The sequence below is a fragment of the Gorilla gorilla genome, chromosome X, assembly GCF_029281585.2.
Source record: "Gorilla gorilla gorilla isolate KB3781 chromosome X, NHGRI_mGorGor1-v2.1_pri, whole genome shotgun sequence".
Taxonomy (NCBI): domain Eukaryota; kingdom Metazoa; phylum Chordata; class Mammalia; order Primates; family Hominidae; genus Gorilla; species Gorilla gorilla.
This window is the reverse complement of record NC_073247.2, coordinates 39,507,137-39,523,552: the sequence shown is the minus strand read 5'-3', so window position 1 is coordinate 39,523,552 and position 16,416 is coordinate 39,507,137. Positions and strand designations below refer to the sequence as shown.

General features: G+C 34.5%; 1 protein-coding gene and 1 pseudogene across 1 annotated transcript in view; one reads left to right on the top strand and one right to left on the bottom strand.

Annotated features, from left to right (window-relative positions):
- The window catches only part of IL1RAPL1 (interleukin 1 receptor accessory protein like 1), a 1,375,176-nt gene that overhangs the window by 957,898 nt on the left and 400,862 nt on the right, over nt 1-16,416 (bottom strand). The window lies entirely within an intron of this gene.
- Nucleotides 14,796-14,914, top strand: LOC115932553 (uncharacterized; annotated as a pseudogene).

Sequence of the window (16,416 nt, the reverse complement as noted above, 5' to 3'; positions counted from 1 at the left end):
GAGAACACTTGCCTGGGAAAAGTCGTCCCTGGACAAGCCCAGCTGCACTGAGGGAAAAGGGGATTTTTCTGCCATGACAACTCTTTCATTGCAGAGACCAGCTGCTTTAGCCAAACTAATCATAAACCTTGTAGAATGGTCTGCACACCATCTGGTTCCCTTCAATGTCTTGGAGACTCCTTCAAAACTGGCTTTAAAAGTGAATATGTGAATATTTTCCCTTGAATACCAGGTGTATTTACTATTGCCTGGAATAAATCTGGTTGTGGGGGTGGGGGGAACATGGGATCTTGGAAGGAACTCAACATTTTCAGAAATAGACTGAGAAACTGAAATTTGTTAACACAGCCAAGATCTTGGTTTTGTCATCATTTCCTGTTTATCTTAATAATAACTGGACATGTCTATGGTTATCCATTTGCAAATAAAGTAGGTTATTCCATTCTCTGGCTTGGCTCAGTCCTCCCTTTAGGATTTATATAGTATGCTGCATAAATTAAGTATGCCAGTATGCCAAAAAGATGATTTTCTCTTTTTGAGGCCATATAAGATTAAATGATAAATACGACAGGGGACAACATCTCCATCAGATATCCTAAGTGTCATTTTGAAACACATTTCATTTAAACTGTGGAAACAGAAAACTCACTTCAGCTCTGGAAAACTATACACTGAATATCACCAACATAGAGTTATCTTACTAATAAGCATATCCATATGTGAACCTTCTGATTTAATACTTTTCTTAAGAATATGATTTAATAAAATTCCTCTTCAAAGCACTCTGGTAGTTTACAACAAAACAAGTTCATATCCAATAAATTAATATTACACCACAAATGCATCAGGTTTTTGGCAGTTTTTTCATGTATGTTTTTTAGAGATGAATGTTCTCAGAGAGAAGGGTATAAAAGTGCCTGCTTTTGTACAACTTCTTCCACACTACCCTGAACCAATAGGCACTTGACATCAATGTTCTGATGTCATAAAGATGTCCTATCTGCGCACTGGGTAAGTCCATGATCACTGGAAAATACATTTAAACTGAAACCATGGGGTGGTTGAGTTTTTCATGTAATACATTCATTGTTAACTTAAGAATGAGTCTTTTCACTATTATAATTCAATAATTTTAAAAGCCAGTTTAAAAATTGGCAACAGATTTGAATATATATTTCTTTAAAAATACACAAATGGCCAATAATCACACAAAAAGATGCTCAGAATTATCAGCAATCAGGGAAATGCAAATCATAATCACAATGAGTTACCATATCACACATCCTATGATGGCTACAATCAGATTGTGAAAAAGCTCCGGAACTAGATAATGGTGATGGTTGCACAACGTTGTGAATGTACTTAAGGCCACTTAATTGTCCACATAAAATGGTACATTTTATGTTCAGTGTATTGTATCACACACACACACACACACACACACACACACAAAATAACAATTGTTGGTGCAGATCAACAGAGAAATCAGAACCCTAATACACTGCTGTTTGGAATGTTAACAGTGCAGCCACTTTAGAAAACAGTCTGGCAGTACCTCAAAAGATTAAACATAGAATTATCATATGACCCAGGAATTCCATTCCTAGGAACATACCCAAAAGAAATGCCCACACAAAGACTTGTACAAAAAATTTTATGGCAACATTATTCGTAATAGCCCAAAACAGAAACTACCCAAATGATCATCAAATGATTAGTGGATAAATAAAATGTTCTAAATCCATATAATGGACTATGTGTGGAAATCAAAAGAAATGAAGTACCGATAGATGCCATAACATGGATGAACCTTAAAAACATTACATTACATGAAAGAAGCCAGTCACAAAGGACACATATGACTTGATTTCATTTATATTAAATGTCCAGACTAAGCATATCCATAAAGACAGAAAGTAGACTGGTAGTTGCCCAGGACTGAGGAAGGGAGGGGTTGTATTTGGAGGAAAATGAAGACTGTCTGCTAATGGGCATGGGGTTTCTTTTTGGAATGATGAAAATGTTCTAAAATTAATTTTGGTAAAGGTTGCACAACACCATGAATATCCTGTAATCCACTGCATCTTAAATTTTGCATGGGTAAATTATATAGTATGTAAATTATATCTCAATAAAGCTGTTTTTTTTTTAAGAATGAGCCTTTTCTGGTTCATAGAAGTTGGTAAATATTGTGTGGAAGTTTGCATTAACGCAAAGGAAGCTTTTGGGGGATGCCTCGGCTATATTGATTTCCCCCAAAGTTAGCCTTCTAAGTTGACAGTCTTTCTTTTTGCCACTACCCCTTTCTTAATGTTGCAAACCTGAGAAGAGAAAGAAGATCAAAGTAGAAAGACAGGAAATTGCCAGGTGCATTAAGAAGACTAATAGCAGAATCATTTGCTTGGCATTGAGGTGTTTTTGGAGAACCTCAGATCTGTCACTAAATCCTTATGCTAATGACTGGGAATTTATAATACCTCTACAGCAATAATATGAATATTAGTTCAGAGATCCTAAATGAAAACCTCAAAGAAGACATTTTTATCATTTGATGATCAATGCAAAACAATCTCTAGCAAAGTAATTTCTCCTGATTTTCCTCCTTTTCTTCTACCTCTTATTTCCAAGTTAATATATGGGTACTTTTAAGTATGATTCCTCAATCTCTTCTAGGGTAGATCTATTGTTCCTCTCCCTAGCGCTTACTTAATGCCTAAGCCTTGTTATTTGCAAACAAAAAATAATCTTTCCTGCTAAAAAGAGATTAGTGAAGATGAGAAAAAGAACAGGTTTTCTTATTTTAAAACAGATTTTATTGAAGAATTGAAAATATATTCACATTTGTAGGTATATCTATAGCCTTGTTCTCATTTTCAAAATATTTTTTAAAATAAATATATAATAGCTGACATTATTGCGCCCTACATTTGATAGGAAAACAAAGGACACATAATGGCTTGATGACTATGTAAGATCACATTCACATTCAGAACTTAGTACTTATATATTATTTACAGTGTTCAGTAGTCAATTCCCAATCAAAGGCTTCCAAGATAACCCAAACTAACATAACACAGCTTCATGCATTTCCTTATTTCACCACATAATAACATGAAGTAGAAATCATCTTAAATACAGTCTTCTGCATTTTGTAAAAATAAGTACTGCTGAAGACATATAATTTGCTTTAAGAAAGAAAAAAGTCCTCTACTATGATCACTCTTCTATAAGAGTAATATTTTAATTAAATTTGCCATATGCTTAAGTCCTCATTCTTTTAATAATGTCAATGCAATTAAGCTGCATTTGATATTTCAGATTTTTCATTGAAATAAAATTATTCTGATCCAAATTCTCATAAGAATTGAGAAAATCACTCTTCACTGCATTTAAACCTATCAGGAACTTATTCCTGTATATCAATTCCTTGGCAACAACAACAAACACAAAAAACCCTGAAATATAACTTCTTAATTTGATACAACATTTGCTATTCAGAGGTATGGGCCTCTCATGTGATCTATGATCTCTTAGATCCTACCAGCCACTGGCATCTCTACTTGGAAGTCTAAAGGGCATATCAAATTTATCAGGTCCAAAATGACCTCCCAAACATGCCCACAATCCAGACCTACTCTTTCGGCTGTCTTCTCCATTTCGATAAATGGCAATGCCATCCTTCCAGTCATTCCGGCAATCACAGGGTCGTCTTTGAAATAAGCATACAAAGCTTCCTATATCTGCCTGTTCCCCCACTTTTATGACCTCTCTTCTTAGCACTTTGTAACTCCATCCCTTAACTCTTAATCAAAGAGGTCTTTCCAAATGACCTTATTTTAAGTTAAAACCCCCTCCAGACCCAAACCCTTCCTTTCTCATATTATCAATGCTCCTTATTGGCTTCAATTTGGTCCATATCCTTGGTATTAACTGACTTAATAGTCATTTTACTTCTTGTTTAAACTGTCTATTTCACCCACATATCATACTTTTTTTTTTTTTTCTTAAAATGCCTCATTCTAGAATGTACCAGAATGAAAGCTCTATCAGGGCAGAGGTTTCAGCCTATTTGTTCAATGTTATATTTCCAGTGATGAAAAGAGTACCTGGTACAAAGTAGCCACTCCACAAGTATTTGTTGAATAAAATAATAAACTACGTAAGGATATATAAAATTTAGAAGAGCAAATTAAGAGTGCTTGTTGGTATTGTTTAATTATTTTATTTAATATATGGCACAATTTAATGTTCTAAAACTGCATTCAACTAAAAAATCGGGAAAAATATGAGAACACTCAAGTGAGTTAATTTATTTATAGACAATATGGCATTCATCAAGTTAAATTTGTCACTACCAGCTACTAATCACAAATACTCAAAGATAATGCAAATTGTCTGTTTAGATTTCCTTTAATAATTTACTTATAAAAATTAATCAAGTGCCATTATTTGACAACCTCCTACTTCAATCGTTGCCTTCTCAATAAATAAATATCACTAGCATCAAGCCAGTGGCTCTGGTCTAAAACCTAAGCATCCTTGACTTTTCTATTTCTGTTAACTCTTTCTCACAATCAATCCATCAGTAAGCCTTGCCAATTGTATCTTCAAATTATATTATCTTGGATCTACTTGCTCACAGCTCATCTCTACTGCCGCCACCCCAGTCCCAGCCACCATCATGTCTCCTCTGGACAATGGCAACAGCTCCTTCACCGGTCATTGCACTTGCATTAAATTCCCTCTTCTAACCCATTTTTTATATCATATAGCAATAATATTTTTCTTAAAACCCAAACTAGATCACAGTATTCCACTGGTCGCACTGCTTAAAACCTTTCATTTTTGCTGTATAATTGCTCACTTCTTTTTTAAATTTTCATTTGCAAATATTTTCAAATTTGTCAAAAAATTGCAAAAAAATAGGACAATGAAATCCTGCCACATACCCTTTACTCACAATTTCGCTGAATGTTAAGGTCTTACTGAATCACAGCATAATTTTCAAATCAAGGAAATTAACATGCCTAGAATACTGATAAATACTTGGATGATGAGGTTGCTGGTCTGGTAATCACATTTTAAAAGCTAGTGCTCTAGCCACACTTGATTTCTCTTGGACCTTTGATCATACCAACCTCATTCCATTCTCAGGGCTTTGCACTAGATTTTCCTTCTTTCTCAAACATTCTTCCCCACATGTTAGCATGGCTGGCTCTTTTAGTCATTCAGGTCCACCTGGGAAAGACTTCCTGAGCATCTAGTTTCCCTGATTTACTTTTTACCATAGCATTTAGCACTAAATATTTTCTCAAGTATTTGTTTATTGTCTATACTTTCATGCTAAAACTTCAGTACTCTGAGAAGTGGGACTTATTTTCTTGTTCCTGAAAATATCCCCAAGATCTCAAACTATGTTTGCCAAATAGTAGGCACACTCAATGAATATTGGTTAATTATATAAATAAAAATAAAATTGCCAAGGAATATTAAATAAAATTAAATAGCTATTATAAAGCCAATTGTTATTTCTACCATACTTGGCAGTTTTCTTTTTTTCTTCTTCTTCTTTTTTTTTTTTTTTTTTTTTTTTTTGAGACAGAGTCTCGTTCTGTCAGCCAGGCTGGAGTACAGTGGCATGATCTCAGCTCACTGCAACCTCCGTCTCCCAGGCTCAAGCAATTCTCCTGCCTCAGCATCCTGAGTAGCTGGGATTACAGGCATGTGCCACCATGCCCGGCTAATTTTTGTAGTTTTAGTAGAGATGGGGTTTCACCATGTTGGCCAGGCTGGTCTCAAACTCCTGACTTCAGGTAATCCACCGCCTTGGCTTCCCAAAGTGCTAGGATTACAGGTGTGAGCCACCGCACCCAGCCCATACTTTGCAGTTTTAAATTCACACTTATACATTTATTATCTAATCTAGAATAACGGGGAAATTATTGAATTGAGAGTCAGGCAAGCTTGGCTTTATTTCCTAGTTCCATTATTGACTACCAAGTTTTATATTCTATCTAAGCCATAGCTTTCTCATAAGGTATTGAAATTCAAATGGATTCAGTCAGTAAAAACTGAAGCCAATAATTCAACCTAGATTTGATTGAAAGAGAACCAAGTTTTATAGCACCAAACTCGAAAGTAAGTCCACAATGTCAGGGATTGCGTCTGTTTTATTATTCACATAATTACTAGTGCCTACTATAGCATCTCCCACAAAAAAAGACATTCAATAAATAATTGTTAAACAAAAGTTAAATAAACACTACCTGTGCATAATATGGTATGCATCCATATAATATTTCAATTTGCATTTTGAAAAATGTTATTTTAAAAGTATTGAATCTAAACATAAAATTCTATCTCAGAACTCTCATTAACAATAATTTGTTCCTAAGTTTTATGCTATCCAAATATATTTATGTCTCTATATGTCTCTTGAAAAAACAAGTACTTCAATATCATTTCGGTCTTTGCAAAGTAACGAGTTTTGATCAAAATATTTGCATGTTATTATTACCATCAAAGTTCAAGATTTTTTAACTTGACATACATAACATTTCAGAAGATCAAAGATGAGATACATATCCGACTTTATGGGATTTTGATATTCTATTTATCGTGGAATCGAAGGTTGAGTTTTTATAAAATATAAGGTCAGATGAACAAAGAGCCCCTCTCACTCTGTTTTTACCTGATGTACTTTGAAATTATCTTATGGTGTCCAGATACATTTTCATAATGCTGCTGCTTCTTTCATCTGATAAGCATAGAGTTCTCAGGTTGTTGAAGCTCTTGCCAGTCATATGTTTTAAGTGATTTTAGTTTTACATTTTTCTGTGGGAGTTAGTTTAAAAGTATGAATATTTTGTGAATGCTCTCATACACAAACACAAGTATACACACAGTAGAATCTGTTTCTTCTATTGATATGTTCCTGTCTCTTTAAAAGACTCCGTAACAAATTCAAAAATTGAGACAAGACTTACATTTAGAACAGAATCATAGTCAAATGCAGGTTGATACAACAGCAAACAAACTATATATTTCTGATTTCTATGAGCAAGTCTCCATTAAGAAAGCATTTATATTTGAAGATGTATATGTTCATATACATTTGTTTAGTCATCTACTTTTCCAAATTATAATTGTTGTCCCTAATTGTAGGAGAAGTTATAGCTATGAGTTTCATATCTCATTGGCATTGAGGTATTCAAAATTATAGAAGAAAAAAATCCCTATTCAAAGGCCTCCGAAGAGTTTATATGAAAGCAGTACAAAATAAAACCATCTAACATATGGATACCATCATTGTTGGGTGAGCCACACAGGATGCTCAAATCTGGCATTTTGATTCTATACTGGAGACATCCTGGTCTCATATATATTTGCAGTTGGTTGACTCTATATATAGAAAGATCTCAACAGACGGTCACTGGCAGAGTGGCTGGCCCCAGAACCTACCTACTTTGTTTCTCCTTTGGCAACTTGATGGTATATATCTTCGGCCTCATTCTTAGTTATAGGTCAAAAGTGAGCAACAGGAAAAAACTAAGTAGGAAACTTAAGCTTCAGATAACAAACTGAAAAGAATCGGTGAATACTTGTCTGTTTCACTGAAATAGAGAACTATTTAATATGTCTAAGGATTTCAGATTAATTCACATTTCAGGCAGCTATCTCCTATCCAGATCAATGAAAGCTTACTTACCAATGATACTATCCCTGATTTAGTTTTAAGAAACTTCTGAGATGTAATACAAGGTAAGCTTATTCTAGATATGTTCTCAAAGGAAGGCTGGAGGATTTGGCTCAGAAGTTGGACAGACTGAAACAAAGACTGATAAAGTTTGAATATAATGCTCAAAGCAGATTATGGTCACATGCACTTAGGAATGAAATAACTGTTCAATTGGAGAGTAGGGGTGCCGACCTGGGGGCCACTGGTCCATCTAATTTTTAATTTGTTTTTGGCTTTGGAAAAACAATATCCTTTGAGATTTTTGCTTGGTTACTATAGTGTAAGTTCTGCACATTAAAATTCAGAACATAAAAAAAATCAGAAAATACATCTGTTGTCAAAATACAATAATTTACCAAATTACTCCATGTCTTGAAAGTACTGCAAACTTGTTTAACCTGATATTCATTGGCATTTTTCATAACTATTTAACATAACTACCTATAAATAATTTTTCTATCATAAACTATATTAGAATAAATTTCAGCAATATATTCATGACACTTTTTAAGAAAATTTTATTTTTTACAAGTATAGGTTTGTCTTCCCCAAATATTTATTATACTATGATGGAAATTTCCCAAAAATATTAACCACTAACTATTCTATATTTTATGTTCACAGGGAAATCTTGATTAAATTATCTAAGAAAGAAATGATGTTAGTTGTGTTTACAATTTTGCTTTGTAGACATTCAGAATCTATATAATTGTTTGACACAAAATATAAATGTCACAGTCAATACTCTACAGTAGGAATTTCATTGAACCTTGTATATGCGTCAGTGTATCAATAGAGGTGTACGTCTTTTCTAAAAGCTATTAAGTTATCTTAACATGGCATCTAAAACAAAAATTAACACTTGATCTGGCTGCTCTCACTTGAAAGTATGATATTCTTCAGCATGTTAAGAGAGCATGTTACTTATGTTAATAATTAGTTTTCAAATTTATTTTCTGCCATTTATGGTTTTAATAGAATAACTAAACAATCAAAGTTTAGGATGATTTAAGGGCAATAAGTAGGTAATGGATGAAATATAAAAGAAGTGAGAAGCATTGGCTTCCACTCCAGAAGATAAGAGATGTACTGAGATACAGCCATAGACACAGTTCACAAAACCTTGGCCTTGTGACTAGCTGTTCCACTGGCCAGAATTTTGTGAACAGTTGTGATGGCTCTATCCCAGTGCAATTCTTTCAGCTATTGAAGTCAGTGATGTAGTTAATACAATGGTGAAGCATACCTTTATGATAATTATCTCAGTGCTTGATTAAAGCCTAGAAGCCAAAATGAAACTTAAAGCATACACACAGAAGAGATAGTGTTTCACTGGGTTGAAAAACTGTAACAAAAATACTTCTAGAGTTCTGCAATTGGTGGCCTCATGTACCTATTTTGGATGAGATGTGAAACTTTCCTTCTCTTATATTTTAGTTACATTGTGGAATTATATATACAGATTCAGTCTTACTAGATAAAAGCATTCATTGAAAACTTTGAGATGATAAAACAATCATGTGTGCTATAAGAGATATTGTAATATCAATATCTCCACCTTGAATTTCTAGAAGTATCTTTCATAATAATTTACCCACAGTGATGTTCCACGATGATTATGTAAAATACAGAGATCAGGTTTTTAAAATCTCTATTCTTCAAATACAGAGTGACTAAAAATACAGCTCATCAGAGGTGAGTGGGTACTTCTTTCCAGGTCCCCTAATCTCCAGTGCCCTAGCAGCTCTTTCCACTAAACATCTAGCAGTGACAGATATGTGGGTTGTAGGTGAGAAATCAACCCTGAAGTGGCTGCAACTTCGTGTATACTCCCATGCCCCCAAGCTGTGAAATTCTCCAGCCTGCTTGGAGGAGGTCCTGACAAAGCTATATGTGAGGGACAGCAAGAATGCCAGATGGCAGTTTGTGAGAAAAATCTGGGACCGTGGCAGCCAGCCAAAAACAGTGGACTGGAAAAAAAAAAAAAAGGATGATCACCAAGAATATACCACCTCCACTACAAATGAATGGAGGATGAATTACGGCTGTCTTCCTCATACAGGTAAAAATCCTTTGAGTAAGTTTTCACCCATATGTGTAACAAATAAAACAAAAGCTGTAAAAATTTAAACAGTATTTGATTTGTATTGAGCTGATTTATCTTACTATCATTTTCTTTCACTCCATTCGTAGTTAAAAAAAAGCAAGCCCATTGACAAGGAGAGTGTAGGCAAACTTACAAATAAAGTGATGCAAAAACTTTAATTTTATGATGAGAAGTGGATAAGCATGTTTCAAGCAATCACTTTCCACTGGATTTGTGAGTAACAGGGACATTTGCATTGTATTGATTGCTATTGTGTGCCTTTATCACTTTTATTGTTTGCTGCAATATAGCCCTTTGAAGGTCTGCCAACCCACTGTGGCTTGCTCAAAAGCAGGGCTGAATTTTAATTAAGCTGAGCCAAATAGACACAGAACATTTGAACTTGATTAGACCACTTATCCTGATACACACACAGAGGGCATTCAGCACACTTACTTTAATGACTGACAAAGTCAATTCACATATTTGGTGAAATTATCAAGATAAAACCCACCATTTGTCAACATATTCCTCCTACATAAGATTTCTGCTTCTCTATTTTAATCCAATAAACCAGCAAGGAGAATTGAGGGGGTAGGTCGCCAATGAGGATAGGTGTGGCATATCTTGATAACAGTAATATTCTATATTCCCTGGGAAGAAGCAGTATATGAGTTCAGTAATTAGGATTCAACAAGATAGTTCAAGTAAAGAAATGCAAGTGTGTGTGTGTATGTGTGTGTGTGTGTATAAATGTGTGTCTGTTCATATGTATTGCTTTCCTTTTTAAATATTTCAACCAAAAGAGAAGTTTACCACAGCATTTAACCCAGATAAGGGAGCAGGCAGGATGTCAGAATTTCATGAATTTTTATTTTTGATACCTCACAAAGAACAAAGCATCCAGGTTTCTGGCTTCAGCAGAAATGTGCCAAAATGTGTTCCCACAGTAACTTCTCCCGAAATCAGCCAGTATAATTTTCCCACACAGCATGGAGAACTGAATCTCTGATAGATCCAGGATTCTGCAAGGCAGACTACTGTTAAATTGACTTTGCTGTTAAGTCAGACCAAGTAACCTTCAGGACACTCTTTGAAAACAACTTTCCTAAATAGACTTTCAGATTCTTAACAAAAAACTCACTTTCCCTAAGGAGGCACGGATCATAGGCAATATTTCAAAAGCACATGTACAAAGGAGTTACTCTTTCTATACATGTGTGTCCAGAGTCATGGCTAAACAGATTCTAAAATAGGAATAAGCCAATACCTTCTCAGTGAAAATTCAAAGATAAAGTCTCCAAGCTGAAACAGAACTTTGCATATATATGACCATGCAAATTACATCACGGAGTGGCTCTTCTTTGACAAATCCAAATCACTAAGTCCTTAATAGAATCCTGCACTTTACTTCCCAACATCATAATACCAATTGACTATACTTAATCCTAAGAAAATAATCCTTCCCTTGGGATTAGTAAATTAAAAATTTAGTAAATTTCTAAAGAAAAACGGGTATATTTTTCTGTGCTGGGAAGCAAGTTGTGTTTTAAAAAGAAAACAATATAAAATACTCATTTTCCACAACAGCAAGAAAAATGAGCATGTTTCAAATTACTCCCTTGTATGTTATAATTTCACTCTTTATTTCTGTCTACACAAGTGAAGGAAGAACCCACTTTTGTGATGATCCAACCAAAAACACTGATAAATATATTTTTATAAAGAAGTCATGAACTAGAAAGAACAGAGACTTTGAAGCCAAAACATTCTACATTTTAATCCTATCTATGCAACTTTCTAGTTCTATTATGTTCCTCCATTTACTTAACCTCTACTCTATTAGGTATAAAATGGGAAGAAAAAACACTTTTGGGGAAAAGACAAAGTATAAGACATATTCCATGTAATTTCTACATAATGCAGTTACGAATTTTTAAATAAATTCTTAATGGGAAAAATTTTAATAGACTTACATGATAGGAAACAAGTTTCTATTCCATAAGATCTAGCATCTAGTTTTTAAAAATACTCGATTAAATCTCATCTTTTAGGCACAACTTTGAGGTTGTTGTAGTGTCAGCAAGTTTTATGTCTTCTTTGATTTTATTTTTCTTCCTCATGTAGCCGACCATCTACCAGCTTATATCTAATGCATTTACAGCCACCTGATGCTAATACAATATGCATAATAATCTCCATGAGTCTATCCTTCTTAGCATTATCAGCACTGCATTTTTTCGATTTCTACTCATTTTCATAAAATGGACAACCTTTTAAAAAATGTGCTCGTTAGGTAAAGATGGAAATGTTATTCATACTGAATTGTTAATTGGTATTCAGCACCTACACGGAATAAGCTGAAGTCTTTATTTCACATTTGCTAATCAAAAATTCAGATGTGGTTTACCAAAGATCATTTAAGGATGGCAATATATAACATGTAAAAGGATGGGTTACACTAACATCAAATCTATGAAACCATAAAGAACATCTCTGTGCACATGTGTTATGTAGGATCACTTAGTTTCTAATGGCCATGCGTTAGTATGGCATTCCCATCCTGCTATTCTATTATTCAACCCCATCAATTTCTTAATTACAGTGATCACAATTGATAATTTTATATTTAGGTTATAGATTTTCTTGTTTTCTCTCTGCCTCCTTTAACATTTGCAAGCTCTATATGGGCAAGGACCACCATGTTTTTATTACCAATACAAATAAAATAATTTTAAAACTGCCTAACACTCAGTCAAGGCTCAACAAATATTTGTTGACTGTATCCCAAATGAACAAAACCTAAAGTCTAAAGGATAAGCTCCCAATCTAGGGAAGATGAAGGGCATCCTTTTTAAATCTTTTCCCCTGTTAATTACTTTTACATAAAAAGTGATTTGCTCATTGGTTTGTATCATACCCAGTTTATATTTATTATTCAATTTTTCATCAGATCAAAGAGGTGGAAGAGACCTTGAGATGTTCTTATTGCCTTGAGGTGCTGCTACTACTCAAAGCATTCAATAAGCATTAGCTTTTTTCTTAAACTCTAGAGGCCTCATGAAATTCGTATTAGAAATAATCTTGCCTAGAGGATGAAAAAACGGTGACATCTAGAAATGATTCTAATATATAGCCCCCAATTTAGCCTTTACAAATATTTATTCTTGTGACGGATAGCAAATCTCTTCTCTGGGGATGAGGATTTTGTGTTTAGTGTGCACGGTCAGGGACCTGTTGATGTGTGGGGATAATGGATAAAGAGACAGATCTTAAAAGGTGTAGAGAAGAGATGAGGATGAGAGAAAGGAAGGATGCCTGAGATATATAGGTAAGTTTGGGGAAAATATTTGGAGGAGAAACAAGAAGAAAGCACTGAAGAAGCATAGTGAGAGGTTTTCAAGGAGAAAGATGTGTGAAAAGGATCCTTAAATATTTTGACACACTTGCAAAACAGTAAATATCAAAATTATTTTTCAGTGTGTTGTGGTAGTTTCTTATAGGTCGTTTTATGTGGTTGTTTTAATATAGGATTTGTGTTGCTTTGTAGTGTGACACTGGCCTAATAGTGACCACAAGATGACCCAGCCTTGTGTGAATTACAGTCTTAACAGAAGCCTGGAAGTCTCTAAAGTTTTACTGTTCATCCAATATTGCAGACAAATAGCCCCATGTAGCTATTTATAATTAAATTTATAATTTAATTAAAATAAAATTTATAGACAATTTAAAATTCAGCATCAGGTCAGTTACACTAACCACATTTCTGGTGCTCAATGGCCACATGTAGCTAGTTGCTTCCATATTGGAGAGTGCAGATATTGAAAATTTCCATTACTGTAGAAAATTCTATTGAATAGCACTGCTCTAGAACTTTGAGCTTATGTCACACACATGCTATTCCAATGTTTTTGGTCCTATTAGTGATATTAAATATTCAAAGACAAATATTTTAACATCCTTTGTCCTACCTGAAGTGGTGAATTTAAAATATTGACAATCATGACATATTTGTTATGCCTTCTCTGTAGTTGTTTGTACTTCTCAGAGTTGTTTGTACTTACGTTGTTGAAACCTTTTCAGAAAGATTTTTGTGACATACTTTCATTCCCTCACTATATTAATTGGTTATTTCCAATTAATTCATTCCAGATTATAATTTTTAATCTATTAAATAAGCTGAGAATTTTTTTAAGTATAGTCAAAGCTACTCAGTGGATAAGATAAATACTAAGAAAATAATGAATACTTGTATTTTACCTTGTGATTTTTGTTTATATCAGAATAACATGATATGGAAATATAACACAGTGTTGACTAAAATATAATAAAAATAGATGGGCACAAATGCCCCCATGACAAACTCCAATGTTAGTGTAAATTGGAAAGCTCTAAACATGTCTGGGACAAGAGGAAGTACATTGTTCCTAGGCTCATGCTAATCCATTATAAATCATAATTCATGAGGGAAGAGAAATCAGCATATGCTTTAGATTAGCGGCACTGCTAGAGGAATATTGAAAGTAGAAAGAGGCAATGATGAACATTTGGATAATTTTAATACTGCTTTAAACAATGGAGGGAGAGTTGTCAGAAGGACTGGGAAAGGGGAAGAGATAAAAATCCTAGGGCCTCTTTGGAGTAGAGTACTCTGATGTCTGTGTACAGGATGGAGAAATTCCCTACATGAACAAGTAGCAGCGGAAGGACAATTGGGGAAATTTTAGTCTGGGAGCCACCTTGGCTCTCCAAGTAATTTAAATAATTCAAATGTGGATAGAGAGATGGACACTTCAGCAAAGTAAATTACAGTCAAGGATCCATCTAGACCAAATGATATATATGTGTATTTCATATTTGGAGAAGTTATTTAATATAGTTAAAACATATTTACATTATATGAAATTATAGTTGAATTCAGGAGTTTTCCTAGCTAAAATGTATTGCTCTCTAGTTAAGAATGATTCATGAGTCTATGGCCATACCACTCTGAACATGACTGGTCTCATCTGATCTCAGAAGCTAAGCAGGGTTGGGCCTGGTTAGTACTTGAATGGGAGAGTGCCTGGGAATACCGGGTGCTGTAGGCTTTTTATTTAAATAAAAATAATAATAAAAGAATGATGCATGATGGTATTGCTGATACGTTTAAGAACTTTGGAAAAGAGTATCTAAAAAAAGAACCAGTAAGGTTGATGACACTCGGATTTAGTGGCAGAAGCACTGATCCTGTGGTCAGATTCAGCACTTACCTTATGATCCAGGATGCAGAATTCAATTTATTGGTGTCTCTCTTTGCCTGTAGGCAACTATGAAATATATCTCAAGCTTTCTCAAAAGCAAAACGTTAAAAATAAATGAGATACATACCCTTGTTTGAATAGAAGCTTCCACAACAGAAAGGTACTAAATGCAAATAGTGTGGTGTTATATTTTGGCTACTGAAGAGCGCCATATGAATAATATTTACTGAGTGCTTCCCGTATTCTAAGTGCTTCACATTCAATGACTCAGTTAATCCTCACAAGAACTCCACAAGGAAGGTACTATAATTATCCCCACATTATAAATGAGGAAATTATAAGACTGAACCAAAGTTTTGATTCTAGTGCCCATTGGTGGGTTCCAGAGGAGCTTTCTCACAGATGATTACAGCAAGCTGCCCAGATGACCTAATGTCAAATATAGATATTAGCAAAGAGTTAGGCAGCACCACTGGAAAACAAGTGTAAATTCAAACAGGCAATGGATACACAGCACCTACACTGAAACTGTTGTCTTTAGAACAATGAAACTGAAAGAGAAAACAGACATCTTGCTCTCTCATCACATTTTGTGGCACTGATCAGTTCTGGAGAATAAAATAGAAAAAAAGTACCCTCAAATTGGAGGGATATCTGCTTTATCCCTCAGTTCTTATTTAAGGTACTGGTATATTTTAAGATTTTAATACTCAACTCATATGCATAAATACGATAGGATAAAACAGGGACAGGAGGTAGATGCAAACCCAAAAGCAGCGATGGGAGAGGGGGTATGAACAGTGAGGCAGGCAAAGGTTAAAGGGAGATAAGTAGGGCTTAAAGAGCTGGGGATAATTAGGGGTTGAGTTAGGATACTTCAGGATTTGTGAAGAGCATGTACAAAAAGGAGAAAGTGCAGGCTTCTCTTCAGTCCTTCTCCTAACTGCAGTGAATGCCAACTATGAGCCAGGCCCTATTTCAGCATTGGGAAGAAAGGTAGATCTGCATTTTTACCACATTCAGATGGTAAACAGGAAGACAAGGCAGGGAGGAGAAGAGAAGAAAACACAATATAGACCATCACAAAATACAGATATCTTGCTAAGAAGTGTAAGAGAGGCACAGGTTGTTAGCATTATCTTGCCAAAGGGATGTTAAGGGCCTTGAGGAATAAATCATATCTTCAAACATTTTTAATGCCTTAATATATTTCTTTGCGTATAGCTGGCTATTAGCAAACAATTATTTTAGAGGTAGTATGGCATAATAGAACAAATATTGGTTCAGGGGTCCTGAAAGAGGACTGTTTCAATTTCCTTCTCTGTGAAAAGAAAAAAACCCAGGAGATT